The sequence below is a fragment of the Somniosus microcephalus genome, chromosome 11 (assembly GCF_052327205.1).
Source record: "Somniosus microcephalus isolate GS21.2 chromosome 11, FLI_Smic_1.0, whole genome shotgun sequence".
Classification (NCBI taxonomy): domain Eukaryota; kingdom Metazoa; phylum Chordata; class Chondrichthyes; order Squaliformes; family Somniosidae; genus Somniosus; species Somniosus microcephalus.
This window is the reverse complement of record NC_140997.1, coordinates 171,581,887-171,604,196: the sequence shown is the minus strand read 5'-3', so window position 1 is coordinate 171,604,196 and position 22,310 is coordinate 171,581,887.

Genomic DNA, 22,310 nt, shown 5'->3' with positions numbered 1-22,310 from the left:
AGTGGCGCTTCTTAGTTTCCAAACAGGCAGCCACTGAGCTGTGGGGTTTTTAACAACGAGTAGACGCGTGTCGAAATAAAACGTTCCCAAACGTAGCTTTGTCTTTTAAACTGTTTACTATAACACTTAACAAACGGAATTACAAAGCAAACACGTATAAACGAACACGGTCAAAAACTGTACTGCTCCAAACCTCACAGCTTCTGCCTCCTTCAACCACGTGCAGTTTAAACTGTAAAATGGCTGCACCCATGTGTGGCTTAGGGACTGTTCCATTGTGGCAAGAATGAAGGGGGTGTCTCGGACTATACTACTGGAGCAAGAACATAGGGGGTTTCTTAATACAATAAGTCGGTCAGGTAAATTAACTGTATTATGCCATTTAACCACTATTTTAAAGTATTTTCTTAAGCTTTTATGGCCCTTACACAGCCTTTGGCAGAAGGTTATGATTCCAAACTGTTTCACAGACTGTTGAGATACATAGGGAAACTATAAATGTCAATAAAGGAGTCAAATGAACTCAACACACAGCCGTCATGATTTCTAGGACATCAGAGCTTGGTGAAAATTAGCTTTTAATGCTCTCTCCACAACAGCCAATGGTCACTCTCCATAAATGCAAAACATTCACTTTTAATCTTGTTTTACTGTGTGGATGTAAATAATACAAATTAATCAATGCCAGGAACAAATACTGAAAGAGTTTTTTTCAGCCTAGCGTCTCCCTTTAATAAGATCCAAATTTGTTTTGTAGCAACAGGACTGATGCTATTGTCATACTGACCCGATGGCATGAGGGAAGCACCTTAAAGGTCAGCTCATAGCACACTGGCCAGATTATACTGGCCACACATGTTGAGCAACTGCCACTGTGTCCCATCCATGCCTGTGTGTGTGCACTTAAAATAAGGTGTGGGACCAGTAAAACTTGACCATGTACACATTACATCCACCTACAGTGTATCAACTACTGGTCAAGAAGGTAGACCTACATCAGTGGATAGATAAAGGGTGGCTTTAATGTGCATTATGACTTAAATTGGGAAGTAATGTCAACCCTACAAATTATACTGAACCAATGCAATTTAATCTCGCTGTTAGATCACTGCCTTGGATAAATTGTGACAGGGGCAGTACAGTTATAATGGATTAAGTGTCACCATCACTCGCTGATTTTGGGTCATATTTTTGCCACAGCAGACAATGTACAACAAGGACACAGATGCTGAGAGCAGAAAAGAGAGAGCTTCTTGAAAAAAAATTACAGCAGCTCCACAACGATGGTAACCAAGGGATACCAATACTGGTTCCAAACCAAATGAGCATTTACATTGGAAAGATGCTGATGTGACTGAGGTAATACATTTTCATCCTGGCATGGTTACTTTACAATCATATTGGTGTAAATAGGATTAATGTTACCTGGTGTGGCAACTGAAACTTTGCATTTGAAATTTTGCATTGCTCATTTACTTGGTAATATGTTCTGAGTGGTCAAACATCATCATATATATGTATCTGTGTGTATTGGAAAGAGAACACTAAAATAAGGACTGTACCATTATTCGAGGAGGGTAATTCTAGATCAAAGTCCTGAATTCAGTCATCATATTTATGCAGAATTCCTTTGTCTCAATGGGGCCAATTTTTCTCTGGTTTGTGTCTGAAAACGCCCAGTTCCTGGTGCAAAGCAGAGGGAGAAAGGGCCGGAGTTCTATGATACCGGGTCCCCACCCCCTTTGCATTGCTTTGGGATTTCCAAGGGTTTCAGTGGGGTTGGGAAGTGGGGGCCGGTGGGGAGAATGCTTACAGCTGGAGCAGGCACAAGCATTCACATCCCAATCAAATAAGACAGGAGTAACATAACAGCACCTCCCACCTCATCTTCTTCTTGGGGTGGTTGTCCATTAGAATGGGTGGCCAGAAGAAGAATGGCTTAGGCTTTGCATACCCTCTCAGATTAGAAGAACTCGGAGGGGTAGGTAGGTAGGTTGCACACCATTTTTGGACAGCACTGAGAAGGCCTCCAGCCAGCAGACATTATCCTGATGCTGCAGGCCTTGGAGTCCAGCCTTTAGCACTCAGCAGATGGGGCCTTCGAGATATAACCATGAATGGACCCGTGCAAGTACTTTCAGAGTGTGGCTGTACACAGGCCCCAGCAATAACTTGAGAAATGTTTATTAAATTATATTTTCTTCAGGCAGCTAGTTGACTGCCTTCTTTCTCCAATGGCAGCACATCCTCATGGCCTGCTGAAGTCAGTCCCCACCCCTAGTCTGGTGTGACTCCTTGGCAGTGGTCGGGAGCCCACCACCAGCATGTAATTGACCCTTGGATCCGAATGTTGGCCAGGTTCAGTGGGGCATCTGTGTCTTAGGTGGAAGTCCTGCCCTGCTGGAGGTGCCCCGAATAAGAAAGCCTAGGCCATTGGCTTTTGAAAAAGATGTTAAGCCGTGACCCCATTTTATCTATTTAGGTGGATGTAATAGATTCAATGGCACTTTTTTTTTGAAGGAAAGCAGGAGGTTCTCCAAATGTCCCTGCCATCATTCAACCCCTACCCAAGAGATTAACTGGTCATTCATTTAATTTCTGTAAGTGGGACCTTGCTGTGTGCATATAGGCTGCTCTGTTCACCTACATATCATTGACTGCATTTCAGAAGTTAGTCATTGGTTGTGAAGTTATTTGGGACATCCCAAGGATGAGAATGGCACTATATAAATGCAAGTTCTGTCTTTCACTGATTTATAACTCATATATATACTGTTGAATATTCTGTTTGACATTTATGTGGGCGCTTCATTTAGTTTTTAAATAGTTTCTGTGCCAGCAGTCATATAGTTGATGTACATGAAAAGATGGCTAACAATGCAGTGTCATTACTGCTGATTTAGCGAAACATAATCTGCATTTGATTACTGGGAAAGGATACACCCTTTACATAGAAATAACCATAAAAAACAAAGCAATAAAGCAATTCACCAGCTTGCAAGTAATACTGATCTGTTTATCCATTTCCTACAGCCCCAATCCTTTCTTATTCAGTCTGCTCCTATTAATACAAAGTTGCTTAATTCAAATTATCCAGCAGGTGACATTGGATAGAAATTCAACATTTTTAAGCGCTACATTCCCACTTTGTTGTGTTATTTACATATACAAATGATTGAATAATTTATTTTTTTAACACAAATGCTAAAAAAGCAGCAGTCGGCTGTAATTGCCATGTGTTATGGGGAAGTCTTTTCTCTTTTTACATGTGTAATAAATGAGTTCCAGTTTGTTACCCATCAGAACAATTCTGCTCTATTAACCTTTCGCACTTCCATAAGATGTTGCTCTTTGATGGGTGTGGTTCCATAAGGAGCAGCATCTTCTCAAGCGGCTTTTCTTCAGGTATGAGCCTAGACCAGGAGTGACGTCAAGTAATTTATTTGGGATGCAACACAGTGGAGCTCGATCCTGTCCTTACATGCACACTTTGCAACAGAGGACATGGACACTAATCAGGAATGGGAACCGTGGATATGGCCAATTGCACCACCAGTGCTGCGATGAGAAGCTAAAATCAGGTAACACAGCATAAACCAGGGACTCTACCAGTAATCGTCCTGCTTTGTATCTCTCAGTTGTATACTGTGCGGTGCATTTTCCAACTGACCCAACAGGATGCCTTTTCTCACATCTTCTCACAGAAGTTGTACTTAGCACGTAAGTAGAGTTATAGATCAGACCTCGATGTTATTCATTACTTTCTGAGTAAATTGTTTATAAGAGAGTTTGTTTTCCTTTAAGGTGACTGTGCTGCATTAGTAGAAATGGAGTATGTGCCATTCACTGAAATTCACTTCCTCTATGCGGAAGAACATCTATAAAACTAGATTTTGTTTAAGGCTTCTTTTGGGTAGTTTGATTTCTTTACTAGAATTTCACTGACCAGTATATTCAGTGTACTAATGCCTAGAATTCACATAGTATTGCATAGAAATGACAAATTGGAAACAGGACACCCAACCCAATCCACATGTGTAAAAAAACACTCAATCTGAAAAGTTTCTCCTGCTCTCTCTCTGAAACCTCTTACTTCTAATCTTATATTGATGGTCCCTCAATTACTGGAAACAGCCTGTTTCTGTCAACTCAGTCTCACCCAAGGGTTGTGAGGCTGAGAAATGCACTCCCAGAGTTAGTGATTGAAGCAAAGATCACTTAAGAATAGGTTGAAGGAAAAGGGAATAAAGGGATATGGGAACAGAATGGGCATGTAGGATTAGAACGACTGCTCATGTGGAGGATGAAGACCAACACAGACTCGTTGGGCCAACAACTTGTTTCCATGTTGTAAGTTTTATAACAACAATTTATATTTAAATAGCACCTTTAATGTAGCAAAGCATCCCAAGGCACTTCACAAGAGCATTATAAAACAAAATTTGACACCGAGCCACATAAGGAGATGTTAGGGCAGATGACCAAAAGCTTGGTCAAAGAGGTAGGTTTTAAGAAGTGTCTTAAAGGAGGAAAGAGAGGTGGAGAGGTTTAGGGAGGGAATTCCAGAGCTTAGGGCTTTGGCAGCTGAAGGCATGGCCACCAATGGTGGAACGATTAAAATCGGGGATGAGCAAGAGACCAGAATTGGAGGAGCGCAGATATCTCGGAGGATTGTGGAGCTGGAGGAGATTACAGAGATAGGGAGGGGCGAGGCCATGGAGGGATTTGAAAACAAAGATGACAATTTTAAAATCAAGGCGTTACTTAACCGAGAGCCATTGTAGGTCAGCGAGCACAGGGGTGATAGGTGAAAGGGACTTGGTGTGAATTAGGACACGGGAAGCCGAGTTTTGGATGACCTCAAGTTTACGGAAGATAGAATGTGGGAGGCCAGCCAGGTGTGCGTTGGAATAATTAAGTCTAGAGGTAACAAAGGCTTTATGTAATTCTATGTAAATCCCTTCATAATTTTAAACACCTCTATCAAATCGCCCTTAATCTCCAATGTTCTAACAAAAACAGCTCCATTTTCTCAGGTCATTATGTTTGTTTGTAATTTTTCATACCAGGCAGCATCCTAGTGAATCTTCATTGTACCCTCCCTTTTGCCTCAACATCCTTCCTATACTGTGGAACCCAAAACTGCACACAGTACTCCAAATGTGGGCTTATTAAGGTATTATATAGATTCACCATTACACCTTAACGTTTATATACTATGCCTCTTTCCTTAAAACCCAGTATTCCATTAGCTTTTTTATGGCGTTATGCACTTGAGGAGCTACTGTTAATGGCTTATGAATCTAATCTCCCAAATTCCTTTGCTCTTCTACATCTTCCAGATCCCCCCATTCAAAGTATAATTATTACTTTTTTTTTTAACCAGAATGTACCACTTCACATTTACTGACATTGAATTCCATCTGTTATTTCTTTGCCCATTTCAGCACCTTGCAGCTTCCTTTGGTCCTCAGAAATAATTACTATGCATTCTATGTACGACACATCCTCTGCATTTTCCCTATCCATCATATCTGTCACTTCTCAAAGAAATCTATCAGGTTTGTTCAGCGTCTTCTTCATTTCTGATGATATCTTGCAATAAAAACCTACGGCATTATGGTTCTACCAATGGTCCAGTGTGTAGATGTGTGGTGGAAATTTGAGCCATGAAAATCATGAAAGTCCCAGCTTGGATTCTTGATCTGTGCTGAGTTAGCTGGAACAGCACAAGAATGTGAGAATAAAGGATTGGGCTTGGCTGTACTGCCCCATATAGTAGAATAGACTGTAGGGGGTTTTGGTTTGGGGTTTGTGTCTGGCCAGTCAGTCGTGTCTGAGCTGCTCCAGCCCCGTGTGGTTCGAATCACTTCCCCTTTGGTCCTGACCACCGGACTTATTTACAAGTAGCGATATAGACAAACAAGACCAGTGGTTTGGTGCAAAGAAAACCAATGTTTATTAAAAATAGAGAAACAATTACTATACAGAGAAAAATCACTATGGATGCAACACAATTACACTTAACGGGGGAGGAGAAATGGACACCGAGGGAAAATGACTAAAATCACACTTTAGCAATTCCCCTTAACTCCCACCCTTTACACCTATCTAGATTGTCTTGTAATGGGCCAGAAAGTTGATGCTCACCAGTCTAGGATGTTGAAAACGCCTGCTCCGTGCCCTGTTGCCTGCCGATGTTTTAGGTTTTCACCGCCCCAAAGCAGAGACACCCCAGTAATTCAAACGTAACTGCGGGTATCTTACTTCCCTGGATGGGCTCTTTGTCGACGATCCTCTTGTTGGGTTGATGATGCAGCAGGGTACCGGAGGCGAGGTGGGAGAGAGAGAGAGAGAGAGATGGCTTCCCGAGGGACTAGTTATACCCTTCCCGGCAGCCCTTATCTCCCACCAGATCAGCTCATTTCTTTTGTCTGATCTGGACGTATTGAAAATCATACAAAGGGTACCGATCTGGGCCCATCAACCTGGATGGCCGGTTAATTGGTTTTAAACGTCTCATCAGTGTTCCCCTTTGTCTAACTGGTCTCGTGATGGGGCCATTCCAGTCTGAATGCCCCGTTGATTGTTTGTAAACAGTGTCGATGTTCTCTAACGAAGGTCTGAAATGCAGCTAAACTTGTCCCATTACATGCTGAATAGGCCTTGCCTGCTCTTGATTGCTTGTGCAAACGACCTTGATGGGTTTTAATCAGAGGCCCGAATGCCACTGGGTTTGCTTCTCATGCATAAATGCAGAAGGTCTGTCTGCATTCGAGTTTCTGGAAAGTTCCTTCTCACAGTAATCGGAAACTTACAGGCCTTGGCCATGAGGCTGACCGCAGCTATCTCGTTGAGCCCTGGATTCCAAACTCAGTCCAACCAGGGTTTCTTTAATAAACCAAAAGTAAATCTTCGGGGGGGGGGGGGAAACATGAAATTTGCGAATCCTTTCAGTCCCCCCTAGGATACTGAAACTTGCTTGAAGTGTCCAATCAAGGTGAGCAAATTTCTGACCCCCCACAAACAACCTTCCCCTATATTTATCTATCCACGGTCCCTCGACACATACATTCACCTTACATAGGGGAAAACCGCAGTGCACGGCAGGCATCTATCGATAGCAAATATGATCTGTTACAGTAGTCCAAGCACGGAGTGGGTCCAACACCCCTGCACTACTTGGGACATCATAAAACTTTATTACAACACAAAACCTTTAATAAAAATCAACATCCGGCCAAAAACATATTTATTAAAAATAACGAACGGAAGGAACGAGCTTTATTAAAAATAACAAACGGATCTGCCATCACTCGGCAGTGATATGACACAAAGCTCACACGGGTGTTTCTTCTTCCACCCGGGCATACTGGTCCTTCCACAACCCCTTTGCTTTAAATTCTACCCCGGGACCCTTTCTCCTACACTGGACACAAACCAGGTAGAGGATGATCCCCAGCTGACAGACTACTAAGATGTGGGACGCCATTCGAATCCAGGAGGGGACCTCTATACTTTCAAAAACGTCCCACCAGGGCGGGGTCATAATATCAAAAATGTCGGCCCCTATCTGTACAGTCTTCTGTTCCAAAGTGTAGAAGTGCTTTTGTGATACTAGAACGGCTTTTAATAATTTGGTAAGGTGCTCTGGGAGAGGGGGAATCGGGTAACCGAAGTGGGCGACATATTTCTGGAGGTGGGTAAAATTCTCCTCCACAGTGAGGTGAACAGTGGATGGTTCAGGAATGGGGACAATTCGTGTCTGTGCCACTTGAACCTCTGCCTCGGGTTTGAAACAGAAGCTGCTGTCACTCACCGCGCACCAGCTGTGCTGGTAGTGAGATGCTCCTGTGGTGACGCAATATGTCCCACCTATATATGCTACCTGTGGGGGAAGATGGCCTTGTGCCATGGCTTCCATGGTACAATTTATAGGTTTCGCGTCAGCAGCTCTGAACCCGCATTGTGGTTTCGAATAGGCATTCAAGTGCTGGGGACACAGGATGATGTGTGCTCCCCGGCTACGGCACCCCGAGAGGTCAGTACCCGTCATAGCGTGCTCTCACTTTATGACATAGGGTGGGACCGCTGCAAAACGAATGTGTGCACCCCCGTGAATGATTCCAATGTTCTCCACCCTGTATACCGGTGTGGGTTGGGCCGTCCCGCCCATGACCGGCATTCTTACAACTATCCCCATGATGGTGTGGTTGGACCGGCCACAGTCCTCTGGGACTGGGTAGGCCTCAGAAGCTATCCGGAGCAGGCATGGGCTTAATGCGTTCTCAAAAGGGTGGAGGGCTGCGAGGTGTTTGTTGCTGATTCAGGAGGGGACTAAACCTTGCTTTAAATCCTCCAGATTGCTGTGGCCCTCGCCCAGCAACCATGCCCCATACAGCACGCACACCTCGTTTTGCGCAGCCTGGTCAGAAGCGTTTCTGTCCTCCCTGATGAGAGCATTTACCATCTTTGCATGTTTTTCCAGCTCCGCGATGATCTCCTTCAAATGGAGAGTCATGGCCTGGTCTTCATGCAATTCAGAACTTACCACCTTATTCTCATCAGTTAAAATACCCTTTAATTGCATTTTTAGACCATTAATCTGGGTCTGCAGCTCGATGTCATCTAAACTGTTGATGACCGAGGACCCTGTGTTAAAACATCATTAAAAACACCCCTTCTTTGCCTCCCAATCCCGTCCCAAATCTCGTGGTGAGTATACAATGCGGTCTTATTGACCTCCGAAAAGTCAAATTCACGGAATTTTCGAAACATCTCTGTTAATAGGGCTTGATACAATTTGGCAGTCTCTGCGGGGCACCACACAGGTAAGTGTACCTCAGTGAGGTTTAAAATCACTGAGGCCACCACGTAATGCACCCCTTGGTACAGCACCTGGTCTGTGGGTACTAGCACCAGGCTGTTCCCTGGTCCCTTGGTGGTGGCGGGGCATCCCTCTGCTACTGTCCGTGACGTCGGGGTCATGGGCAGGGGCCGTCGGGGGCGGGTCACTAGTTCAGTGGCATTAACCGAGATTGGGGAGTACGGGATCGCGCATGCGTCCAGGCGAGATTCCCAGCCCATCCCCCTCCCATTATTTTGCCACTGGCTGCGGAAAATGATGGAAACGCCTGTGGGGCAGACTTTCTCTGATCCCCACATACAGATGTAGATCCCCTGATCCGGTTCCCACCATTTATCCCAGCACACACTTAACCCTCCCTGGGTCCCTGTAATGGTCCTGTGAGTGTCATTCCCTAACCTTTCCCACTCTACCCTGGGGTTCCCCATGTCTTTGCTTAACTTTCTGAGCCACCACCACCTATCCAGGGGAACGTTCCCTTTACACGTCAAACATATTCTTTTGCCCACGGTGACGCTAATCCTTGGGGTGACGATTCGTATCCTCAGGCACTGGAGGGAGGCCTACCCATACGTGAAGCCGGTCTCAGTAGAATACTGGGTTGAATTGGATCCCAGCCATCCTGGCCAGCTCCCCTCGTGGACATACGAAGTGATTTCATTCGCCTCCCATAGGCCACTTCCATCGTGTGCTAGGGGCGCTCTCTTCCCCGAGCAGCCGAAGATATGATGGTCCTCGACATCGCCCCTTCTCGCGAGGCTCAGCCCGAACAGGACGAGCAGGATTATGCCCCTGTACATTTTGAAATTCTGAAAAAGACATAAAAGCATCTAGCCAGGTTCCCTGGAGGCTCCCTGGCTCGGGGGAAGTGTGATCGGGTCCCACGACCTCGGCTCACGTAGACAACACTCTGGAACGGTTCCATACTTCAAACTTATAGACTACCGGTTCCTTACATAGAATTAAATTAAAACACCCTAACTTAACCTTATACACATTATTTAAAATTATACTACCTAAACTATATACAACCGCCGCCCATCTCCGGGCGGCCAGCCTAATCCCTGTTTGGGCTGCTGCAGGCTGCTCCCTGCGGCGTGGCTGCACTGATCTCCACTTTTGGTCCCTCGCAGCTTATGGCTGCTGGCTGTCTTTCAGCTTCTCCCTGACACGGGAGGCCGCCCTTTTTAATTGAGGAGCCGGTGACCATACTTTTCTGGGCTGGGGTGACCGAGGAGACCTCCTAGGGAGTGCTACCGGTGGGGCTACCCTGGCGAGCGGACCCTTGGCTCGGGTCACAGTCCTCGCTGGCTGGGGGCCTTTTCCCTCAGGTCCCTCCCCTCCCAAACCTGAACTGGGGACTGGCAATCCCTCGCCACCAGCTGCCGGTGGTTGAGGGTCTTCCCCTCCAGGTTCAAAACCTGGTTCGGGCTCGGGGCCATCTGATTCGGGCTCCTTCTCCTCGGAATCCCATAAGAGGGGGGGAGCGGCCTGGACAAAGTGCTGGGGAACTTCTCCCTTGACGCATGTGACTGCGCCTGCGTGTGCAGCCTGCGTGCGCGTACCCGCTGCGGGCTGAGGATTTCTAACCTCGGGTTGAATCCCAGCTGCCTGTTTCCCTGCCTCCGGCTTAAACAACTTACATTGATTCACATGGAACCATTTTGTGCGCCGGGGCATTTTTACTGCATAAACCATGGAGCTGGCTTTATCGGCTATGCTATAGGGTCCCATGTACAGTGGCTCTAAACTCCCCACTCGGGCATAGTTCCTAACCATCACTTGGTCCCCTATCTACCACTGGTGACTCTTGCTAGGCTCGAGCAGCAACCAGTTATTCCGATGCTGCTTCCCCATGCTACTTGCTGCCTGTTCATAAACTTGTTTCAGGCGCTCGAGGAGTGTTCGGGCGAATTTATCCCGATTTATCTCCCGAAGCTGCCCTTCAGTAAGGACTGGGGCTAGGACATGGGTGGGGGTCCTCATAACCCTACCGGTCATGAGTTCGTGTGGGGAATACCCTGTACCCTTGGACTGGCTGGCCCGGATCCCCATGAGGACTAGAGACAGGACCTCCGCCCATTTTTGGGGCGAGCCCACTTTCTCCTTCCTCAACTTTTCTTTAACGGTGTGGTTCATGCGCTCCACGATCCCTGAGGACTGTAGATTGTGAGCTACGTGCCACTTCCCCTTGATGCCGAGCAGCATAAGGGTATTCTGCATGACTTGGCCGGTGAAGTGGCTTCCCTGGTCGGACTCCACAAACTGGGGTAGTCCCCACCGCGAGAACACCTCTCGCACCAAGATCCTTGCAGTCCCCAATGCTGTGGCCATTTTGCAGGGGAAGACTTCCATCCACTTGGAAAACACGTCTACCAGGACGAGGCAGTATTTGTAGCCTCCCTGGGCGGTGGGCAGGGGCCCGATGTAGTCGATCTGGATCGACTGCCATGGTCCCTCTACCCTCCTAACGTGTCCCATGGGCACCTTCCTTCTGTGGGGGTCGGGGTTATTTGCAGCGCACCCAAGACAGCTAGCACAGAACTCGCGGACGTCTTCCCGGAGTCCTGGCCACCATCCCGCCTGTTCCACCCGTTGCCAGGTGGTCTCAGGCCCGGGGTGTCCCGCTCCTGGACCCTCATGGGCCAGTTGAAGGAACTCCCTCCGGTGTTGCTGGGGTACTACCCACTGTTCTTCTTTGAACAGCATGCCTTCCCTTATGGAGAGGGCCGCTGCGCCGTAAGGGCCTTCTACCTTCCTGTCCTCCACTACTGCACTAATGACGGTTTTCAGGACAGGGTCCTGGGCTTGGACCGTTTTACGGTCCGGGGCTAACACTACTCCGAAGCTCTTTTGGGTCCCATCCCTGCCTCTAACTGCCGCCACGGGCCCGGACTCATACGGGTCCCAGAAAGTGCCTGCGTGTGCACCCTCCTTGGCCAGCATGTTGGCTTGCTGGTTACCCTGGCTGCGGGGTTCTGTGGAGGAATGGCCTTCACTTTGTGGATGAAGACCTCGCCTTCCTCCCCCACGGCTGCCAGGATTTTCTCCAGCAGGGGCTTTACTGTTAAGGGCCTCCCGTCGGCGGAGGTAAACCCGCGACAGGACCAGATGGGCAGGTAGTCCGTACACGAGTTACAAGTGAACATGCTGTCCGAGCAAATCGTGTATGAGGTGGGGAAGATTTCAGGGTGGGTAACCACGTACACCACCGCGGACAGTTCAGCCTGTTGGGCGCTCATGGTGCTGGGGAGCTTGATCGCCAGGGCAATGTTTGCCGTTGGGTCATAAACTCCACAACCCGTGAGTCGTTCGCCAGCAGATACCATGCTGGAACCGTCTACATAGATTTCGCAGCCTGAGGGATGTATCCCGGCCCGTAAACCTACGCTCACCTCCCATACCCCTTCTATGGAACACCGATGGGCTGTTCCAGGATATACCATATTGGCTGCGAGCTTTGGCTCGCAAAGGCCCCTCACCTTCAGATCCATCTGCAAGAGGAGGAGGGTCCAGCGCGCAATGCGTGCACTGCTGACTGTCCCATCTTTAATCCTCCCGTCCAGAAGCAGCTGGGTGGGTGTGTGGTATTTCAGGAAGGTGATGGGAGAGGTGCCTGTGAAGATCAAGGATCTTTTCACAGCCCAATACGTGGCCAAAAGGTGCCGTTCGCAAATTGAGTAGCTCCTCTCTACATCAGTGAGTACTCTGGAGGAGTAGACCACGGACCTTAGCCTGCCGTGCCGCTCCTGGAGCAGCACAGCACTGAGACTATCCCCGCTGGACGCTACCTCCAAGAAGAACTCTTTCCCCCCATCTATGGCTCCCAGGGCTGGTGCGGTCTGCAAGTCTCCCTTGAGCTTGACAAATGCTGCCTGGCAACCCTCATCCCAAGACCACTCCACTTCTTTGTCTAGGAGTCGGAGCAAAGGGGCTGCTGTGGCTGCATAGTCTTCAATGAAGTGCCTGCAGTACCCCGTTAACCCTAGGAACGACCTCACACCTCTCACTGTGTTGGGGACCAGCAACTCTTGGACCGCTTCCCTCCTAGCCTTGTCTATGGCTCTCTCCCCTGCGCGGACAGTTAGGCCCAGGAATTTAACTTCCCTTTGGCCGATCTGCGCCTTTTTTGGGTTGACTTTGAACCCCTTATTCTGTAGCAGCTCCAGCAGTTCGGTCAGTAGCGGGCCATGCTCCCCGACTGAGTCGGCAAACAAGAGCAGGTCATCCACATACTGCAGCAACTGGGTGGGCTGACTAAATCCCTTTAAGCTATCCACCATACACTGGTGGAAGATGCTGGGGCTGTTATGGAAGCCTTGTGGCAAGCAGTTCCAAGTATACTGTTGCCCCTTAAAAGTAAAAGCGAACTTATACTGGTCCTCCCTCCTCAAGGGGATGGACCAAAACCCATTTGAAATATGCAGCACCGTGAACGTGGTCGCGGATGCTGGAATATTCCCGATGAGGTCGACCACTGCTGCCACTGTGGGGGCGCATGCGGGGATATTGCTGTTGAGCACCCGATAGTCCACCGTGGCTCTCCATGAATTGTCCGGTTTTCTGACCAGCCAAAGCAGAGAGTTAACATGGGTGGCTATGGGCCTCAACACTCCCTGTTGTACTAGAGAGGATATGGCTGCCTCCATGTCGGGCTCTGCTTCTTTGGGGAAATTATATTGCTTCTGGGGCCGGGCCATGGGGTCCCAGTCCACTCTGACCTCAAACCCGGTGACCCTCCTGCAGTCGTGTTTGTGCGTGTTAACCTGCACGAATGCCTGAAATTCCCCCGGGACACCATCGACCATGAGCCCGAGGTTGTAACCTTCTTTCGGCTTCACAGTACACAGGGTCCCCTTCCCTTCCTTGCTCGGGATGACTACTACACCTCCCTCTTTACCCGTGTTGGCTCCCCAAAGGCAATGATTGCGGAGATTCACGAGGATCCCGTGGCCCACGATGAAGTCAACCCCTAGGATCCCCTTTCCTCCCTCCACTTCCCACTTCGCCAGAATGCACGTCCACTTGGTCCGGAGCGTGCCCAGGCGGATTGAGAGCAGCTTGGAGAATGCTCCTTCTCCAGGAATGCCTGTTCCTTACCGGTGAACCCCGATAGAAGGTATGGAACCCCGCTAGACAGAGGTGAGGTGGTGGGGTTAGCTGCGTGGATCACGGTGCATGATGCTCCCGTATCCAGCAGATAAGTTCCTTTAACCTTCTCTAACTCCATCTGCACGAGTGGTCTCTTCCTTCTGTCATACCGGAGAGCACACAGGTAGACAGGCTGCGCGGGCTCCAGTCATTGTGGGACATCAAAGGGGGCCGAGGGAACCACCACACCGGTGGTGGCTGCTATTTTCCCCTGGCTGGTCAGGAGGAGAGATCGTATCGACTCCAAGAGTGGCTCGATCGCAGCGGGAGGGATACCTGGCTCTGCCTTTTGGGCTGGGGCTGATGAATTCTTTACTTTATTGTCTTTCCATGGATTTTTACAATCCTTGCACCAGTGGCCGTCCTTCCCGCACCTGTAACAGCTTAACTTAGTCTGGGAGGGACGGTTCCCCTCCTGGTGCCACTCTTTCTTATTCTGGCCCCCAGGTTTAACCTCATGGACTTTCCCCTTGGGTTGGGGCATCTCGATACCCCTTATATTTTTAAATGCTATCGTGAGCTGGCGGATCACCATTTCCTCGGTGGTCTGGGGGCTACTGGGGTCAAACCAGGCCACAGCTTGGGCTCGGATTTGGGGCAGGCAGTTTGTCATTAGACAACGGAGCCAGTGGGTCAATTGGACTTGGTTCAGTAATGTCCGCGCTGGCATTCCCGGGCCTGCGCTCCGGTAGACTGGCCACAGCCTGTCTGCGAACGCCTGCGGGGATTCCCCTGGGAGCTGTACCGTTTTTTCCACCCGGGCGAACGGACTACCGTCATTGAGTCCCATGGCCTCCAATATCTCATTCCTCAAATCCTCATAATCTTTCTGCCCCTTTTTACATTCATCAGATAGGGTCTGGAGGAGATTACTCCCCAGAGAAAACAGCAGCATCTTAGCTTGCTCTGCGTCATCGCAGTCATTAACGCATGCTGCCTGTTCTATGTCCCTGAAATGCAGAGAGGGGTCTCCCTTTTCGGTGAGCTTGGGGATGTGACTAACCATGGCCCTGAGCTGTTGGGTGCCATGCGGCACCACAAACTGATTTTGGATGGCCCCTGGGTCCTTGTCATCAACGGGCGGGCCGTACCTCCGTTGTCGGAAGGAGTACACCGGCCCTGGTCCCGGCCTATCTAGCGGGGCCTGCTGTGCTTCCCCTACCACTTCATCCTCCACCACCCCTTGCTGCTAGGACTCCTGAAAGCTTGGAGCTGTGGGTGGCGGCCGTGGGACCTCTGATTCCCTAGCCAACTTTATTCTGGGTGCTGCCTGTGGGACGGTTCTGTTTGGGTTTCTGGTAAAGTCCGACTGGCCTGCCTTCGGGCTGATGAGGCATACCATGCCCTTCGCCCTCAATAAGGCCATGCCCAAACTTTCTATCTCCTCCCTACAGGGCCCGTGATCTGCCTGTGAGGACTGGAACTTGGTGAACCCAACTGCAGGAAGGCAAACTGAGGCAGAGGTTAGGTTGCAAAAACAAAGATAGACTTTACTTGAAATAAACAAAATAACAACAGCATAGATGTAGACTAGCAAGCCAGCAAGCAGTATCACAAGGCAGTAAAACTCAAGACTGAGCAAGGAACATAAACTAAGCACCACTTAAATAGTAGTCATATAACCATGCACAGGTGAGTACAATTAGGAATAAAGAAGGAATCAGTTAAGAGTTCATGGTGCCCTCTGGTGGCGAGGCGAGGCAGAATCTGGGTCATTCCTGACAGGACCCCCCCCGTAGGAACGGCCCCTGACGTTCCCCCAGAAGGTCCATGGCGACGACAAAGAAAGTTCTGCACTAAATTGCGATCCAGGATGTTCCGGTCCGGGACCCAGGAGCGTTCCTCCGGACCATATCCCTCCCAGTCCACCAGGAACTGGAGGCCCCCGCGAACCCAGCGAGAGTCCATCAGGCGACGGACCGTGTAGGCAGGCTGGCCTTCGATGATGCGGGGAGCAGGAGGAGGCCTCGTGGCAGGCACCAGGGAACTGATGGCCACTGGCCGGAGCCGGGAGATATGGAAGGTAGGATGAATCCGCATGGAGCAGGGCAGCTGGAGACGGTACGACACCGGGTTGACCTTCCTCAACACCGTGAAGGGACCGATGAAACGGGGCACAAGCTTGCGGGACTCCACTCGCAGCGGGAGATCCTGCGTAGAAAGCCAGACCCTCTGACCAGGACGGAATGAAGGAGCCGGTCTGCGCCGCTTGTTGGCCTGGATCTGTCGTTGCCGAGAAGCTCGTTGTAAGGCCAGCCGCGCTCTCCTCCAGGTCCGTCGACAGCGCTGGACAAACTTCTCCGCGGAGGGAACCCCCACCTCGAGCTCCTGCTCCTGGAAGAGTGGAGGCTGAAAACCAAACTGGCACTCGAATGGCGACATTCCTGTGGGGGAGCAGCGCAAGGTGTTGTGCGCGTACTCAGCCCAGATGATGGGACGACTCCAGGTCGCAGGGTTAGCAGACATGAGACACCTCAGGGTCGTCTCCAGGTCTTGGTTGATCCGTTCTGTTTGACCGTTAGACTGAGGGTGGAAACCCGAGGAAAGGCTGACAGTAGCTCCAATGAGCTTGTAGAAAGCTCTCCAAAACCGGGAGGTGAATTGTGGACCACGGTCAGAGACAAAGAGGCAAACCGAACAACCTGAAAACATGCTGGACCATGAGCTCGGCTGTCTCTTGGGCTGAGGGAAGCTTGGGCAAGGGCAGAAAGTGACAGGCTTTGGAGAAGCGATCTACGATGACCAGAATGACAGTGTTGCCTTGAGATGGTGGAAGGCCTGTGATGAAATCCACAGAGAGGTGTGACCAGGGGCGGGTGGGAATGGGGAGAGGATGCAGCAAACCCTGGGGGCGAGATCGAGGGTTCTTGTTTCGTGCACAAATGGCACAAGCTGCCACGAACGCCTTTACGTCCTTCTCCATGGTGGGCCACCAGAACCTTCTGCGAAGGAACTCCAGCGTCCTGGATGTGCCTGGATGACCGGTGAGTCGCGACGAATGCCCCCACTGCAGGACATGAGTGTGCCGTGTTGGGAACAAAAAGGCGACCTGGTGGGCCGTTGCCAGGGTCTGCCTCCCTCTGTTGTGCCTTTCTGACCAGCGTCTCGATCCCCCAGCGAACCGGTGCTACAATTCGAGAAGTAGGAAGAAAAGGTTCTGGTTGTCTCTCCCGCTCGGGTGGATCAAATTGCCTGGAGAGAGCATCAGGCTTGAGATTCTTTGTCCTGTCATATCTTCCAGGATCCAAGTCAAAACGATTGAAAAACAGTGCCCAGCGAGCTTGACGAGAGTTAAGCCGTTTGGCCTCCTGGATATAGGCCAGATTCTTATGGTCTGTCCAGACAATGAACGGGTGTTTAGACCCCTCCAACCAATGTCTCCACTCCTCCAGTGCCAACTTAATTGCTAGTAGTTCCCCGTTTCCAATATCGTAGTTTCGTTCTGCAGGAATGAGTCGGCGAGAAAAGAAGGCGCAAGGGTGCAGTTTGTTGTCGTTAGACCGCTGGGACAAAACGGCACCCACTCCTATATCCAAGGCATCCACCTCGACAATGAAGGGGAGTGAGGGATCCGGAATCACGAGGACAGGAGCAGACGTGAAGCGCCACTTGAGATCCTCGAAAGCCTGCGCAGCCTCAGCGGACCAACTGAACTGGGTGGAAGCGGTTTTGGTGAGTGCGTTGAGAGGGGCAGCAATGGTGCCGAAGTTCCTGATGAATCTCCGATAGAAATTAGCAAACCCCAAGAAGCGTTGCACCTGTTTGAGAGAGGTGGGTGGTGGCCAATCTCGGACAGCTTGGGTCTTGCCAGGGTCCATTTGGATGTTGCCGCTGGAGATGAAGCCCAGAAATGAAACCATGGAAACGTGAAACTCACACTTCTCAGCCTTGACAAACAAGAGGTTGTTAAGCAGACGTTGCAGGACTTGCCTTACATGCTGGACATGATCGTGAAGAGTTTTGGAGAAAATGAGAATGTCATCCAGGTAGACAAAGACAAAGCGATTCAGCATGTCTTGGAGGACATCGTTGATGAGCGCCTGGAACACAGCAGGGGCATTGGTCAATCCAAAGGGCATGACCAGGTTCTCAGTGCCCAGTAGGTGTGTTGAATGCCGTCTTCCACTCGTCCCCTTCGCGGACGCGGATGAGGTTGTAGGCGTTGCAGAGATCCAATTTTGTGAAGACTGTGGCTCCCTGTATTAGCTCGAAGGCCGTTGACATGAGCGGAAGAGGATAACGGTTTTTTATAGTAATCCTGTTAAGGCCACAGTAGTCAATGCAGGGGCGGAGACCTCCATCTTTCTTACTCACGAAGAAAAAACCAGCACCAGCAGGAGAGGTGGACGGACGGATGAAGCCAGCGGCGAGGGCGTCACGGATGTAATCCTCCATGGCGGCGGTCTCTGGAGCAGAAAGGGAGAAGATCCTACCCCTAGGTGGGCATGTCCCAGGCAGGAGGTCAATGGCACAGTCATATGGCCTATGAGGGGGAAGTGATGTGGCTCGAACCTTACTGAAGACCTCTTTAAAATCCTCATACTCGGGAGGCACTCGGGACAATTCAGAGTGCGATGGGGACTCCTGGGGCTGGGAAGGAGACTTGGAGCGAAGACAGGTGGTATGGCAGGCGGAGCCCCATTCCGTAAGCCTGCCGGCAGCCCAATCCATGCAAGGATTATGGCAGGCCAACCAAGGGTAACCCAGAACTAATGGAAACACGGGAGAGTGGATAAGGGAGAATTGGATGGTCTCGAAATGTTGTCCTTCCACGCCCAAACACAGGGGGGGCAGTAAGATGGTGAATAGTTCCGGAGCCCAGGGGTCTTCCGTCCAGGGCGACAACAGTGAGGGGGTGATCAGGATGGGTCAGGGGAATCTTGAGCTGTTTAGCTAAACCCAGATCCATGAAGTTACCATCGGACCCAGAATCCACCAGGGCCTTAAGATCATGTTGTTGATTGCCCCAGAAAAGGGAGGATGCCAGCGGGACCCTAGAAACAGTGGGGCTGGGAGGGATGGCTACGCTCATCTCAGGTCCCTCCGTCCTGGACGAGCCCTGGCTTTTCCCACCAACTTTGGGCAAGAAGAGCGAAAGTGGCCCGGTTCCCCATAATAGAGGCAAGATCCCTCTCTCATGCGGCGATCACATTCAGGCTGCGAGAGATGAGTTACTCCCAACTGCATGGGCTCCTCTGGATCAGTCAAAGATGGACTCGGGATGGCTCGGAGGTTCTTGGATGGCTTCGAAGCAGGGAAGGCTCTTGTCTCCGGAAGTGGGGTGAAAAAGGAGTGGCGTTCTCTTCGCCTCTCACAGAGACGATTATCCACTCGAATGGAGATATCAAAGAGAGACTCCAAATCACTCACCGGATCTCTGGAAGCCAGTTCGTCCTTGATTTCATCCGTGAGACCGTGGCAAAAGGTGGCGATGAGCGCCTCCAAATTCCATTGGCTCTCTGCAGCGAGAGTGCGAAACTCAATAGCGTAGTCCGCAACGCTACGAGCCCCCTGGCGAAGCCGAAGCAGTTTGTTAGATGCCTCTCTCCCACTGACAGGATGACCAAAGACCCTTCTCATCTCCTCAGAGAAAAGTTGGTAGTTTGACCATGCCGGAGTTTGCTGTTCCCAAACGGCCATAGCCCAGGTAAGTGCTTTGCCGGTGAGTAGCAAAATGATATAGGCTACTCGGGAACGGTCACTGGGAAATAATGAACCTTGCAGTTGGAAAGCCAGGGAACACTGGGTTAGAAAGCCTCGACATCCTCCTGGGTTACCGTCATAGCGCTCGGGTGCAGGTAATCAGGGTTCTTTCAGAGCGGGAGGCGAAACCGGAGGAGCGGATAACGGTGCTGGAGTAGCTTGGATCACCTGACTCTGGCTCTGATGGAAAGCAATGACGAGGGCCTCCAGCTGTTTCTGGCTTCGGGAGAATGACGCGGCGAGGCACCGCAGTTCGTCCAAGATCAGTTGTAGCTGTTCAAAGACTAGTCGTAGCCATTGGTCCTTCTCTGCTGGGTCCATTGTTTGGCTCAGTCTTGCTGTGAGGAATGGAACTTGGTGAACCCAACTGCAGGAAGGCAAACTGAGGCAGAAGTTAGGTTGCAAAAACAAAGATAGACTTTACTTGAAATAAACAAAATAACAACAGCACAGATGCAGGCCAGCAAGAGGTATCACAAGGCAGTGAAACTCAAGACTGAGCAATGAACATAAACTAAGCACCACTTAAATAGTAGTCATATAACCATGCACAGGTGAGTACAATTAGGAATAAAGAAGGACACAATTAAGAGTTCATGGTGCCCTCTGGTGGCGAGGCGAGGCAGAATCTGGGTCATTCCTGACACTGCCTCCTCGAACCCCCGGTCGCAGGCTAGCTTGTATGCTGCCTTTACCTCCCTTACTTTCTCCTCCTGCTCTTTTAATTCTTGGGTGAGGTCGCAAATCGTGTCCTGCAGCCTTATCTTGCTGCCCCTCGCCTCTCTAACCTGGTCCTGCCGCGGTTGCCATTTCTGTAGGGGGTTTTGGTTTGGGATTTGTGTCTGGCCAGTCAGTCGTGTCTGAGCTGCTCCAGCCCCGTGCGGTTCGAATCACTTCCCCTTTGGTTCTGACCACCGGACTTATTTACAAGTAACGATATAGACAAACGAGACCAGTGGTTTGGTGCAAAGAAAACCAATGTTTATTAAAAATAGAGAAACAATTACTATACAGAGAAAAATCACTATGGATGCAACACAATTACACTTAACGGGGGAGGAGAAATGGACACATCGAGGGAAAATGACTAAAATCACACTTTAGCAATTCCCCTTAACTCCCACCCTTTACACCTATCTAGATTGTCTTGTAATGGGCCAGAAAGTTGATGCTCACCAGTCTAGGATGTTGAAAATGCCTGCTCCGTGCCCTGTTGCCTGCCGATGTTTTAGGTTTTCACCGCCCCAAAGCAGAGACACCCCAGTAATTCAAACGTAACTGCGGGTATCTTACTTCCTTGGATGGGCTCTTTGTCGACGATCCTCTTGTTGGGTTGATGATGCGGCAGGGCACCGGAGGCGAGGCGGGAGAGAGAGAGAGAGAGAGATATGGCTTCCCGAGGGACTAGTTATACCCTTCCCGGTAGCCCTTATTTCCCGCCAGATCAGCTCATTTCTTTTGTCTGATCTGGACGTATTGAAAATCATACAAAGGGTACCGATCTGGGCCCATCGACCTGGATGGCCGGTTAATTGGTTTTAAACATCTCATCAGTGTTCCCCTTTGTCCAACTGGTCTCGTGATGGGGCCATTCCAGTCTGAATGCCCCATTGATCATTTGTAAACAGTGTCGATGTTCTCTAACGAAGGTCTGAAATGCAGCTAAACTTGTCCCATTACATGTTGAATAGGACTTGCCTGCTCTTGATTGCTTGTGCAAACGACCTTGATGGGTTTTAATCAGAGGCCCGAATGCCACTGGGTTTGCTTCTCATGCATAAATGCAGAAGGTCTGTCTGCATTCGAGTTTCTGGAAAGTTCCTTCTCACAGTAATCGGAAACTTACAGGCTTTGGCCATGAGGCTGACCGCAGCCATCTTGTTGAGCCCTGGATTCCAAACTCAGTCCAATCAGGGTTTCTTTAATAAACCAAAAGTAAATCTTCGGGGGGGGAAACATGAAATTTGCGAATCCTTTCAAGACAGCAGAGATTCACTGTCTGTCAGAAGAAGCATAACACTTGGGCTGTTGGCACCTGTGGAACTACATCCCATGACAAGATACTACCTTTGGGAGAAGGAGGGAAAAATTGAAAAGGGAAAAACAGCCTGAATGATATGGACGGAGCATATGTGAAAAGTGACATTTCACAGTAGCGCAAAATGTTGGTGATTGTTTTATGCACAAAATGGGTAGCAACTGAAAACGGTTCAAGTAGTTTACTAATTGTGAACAAATTCTATTAGTTTCAGTAATACTGTATGGATGAACTTAGATATCCTTTTTCTCCAAAGTACCTTAAAAATAACATTCCAAAATTATATTTTTCTTAAATCCACAAAACAGAATTCTCCATTCTCATCAGTCGGTGGTATTAACAGAGAGATGTTCTAAGCAGGGCTGGAACATTTTACTTGCTGACTGATCTAGGGCAAATTAGTTTTCAACTGTGGCAAGCAGAAAAACTAAGCAATGAAGCAATTCACCAGCTCACATAGAAACATAGAAGATAGGAGCAGGAGTAGGCCATTCGGCCCCTCGAGCCTGCTCCGCCATTCAATGAGATCATGGCTGATCATCCAAACTCAGT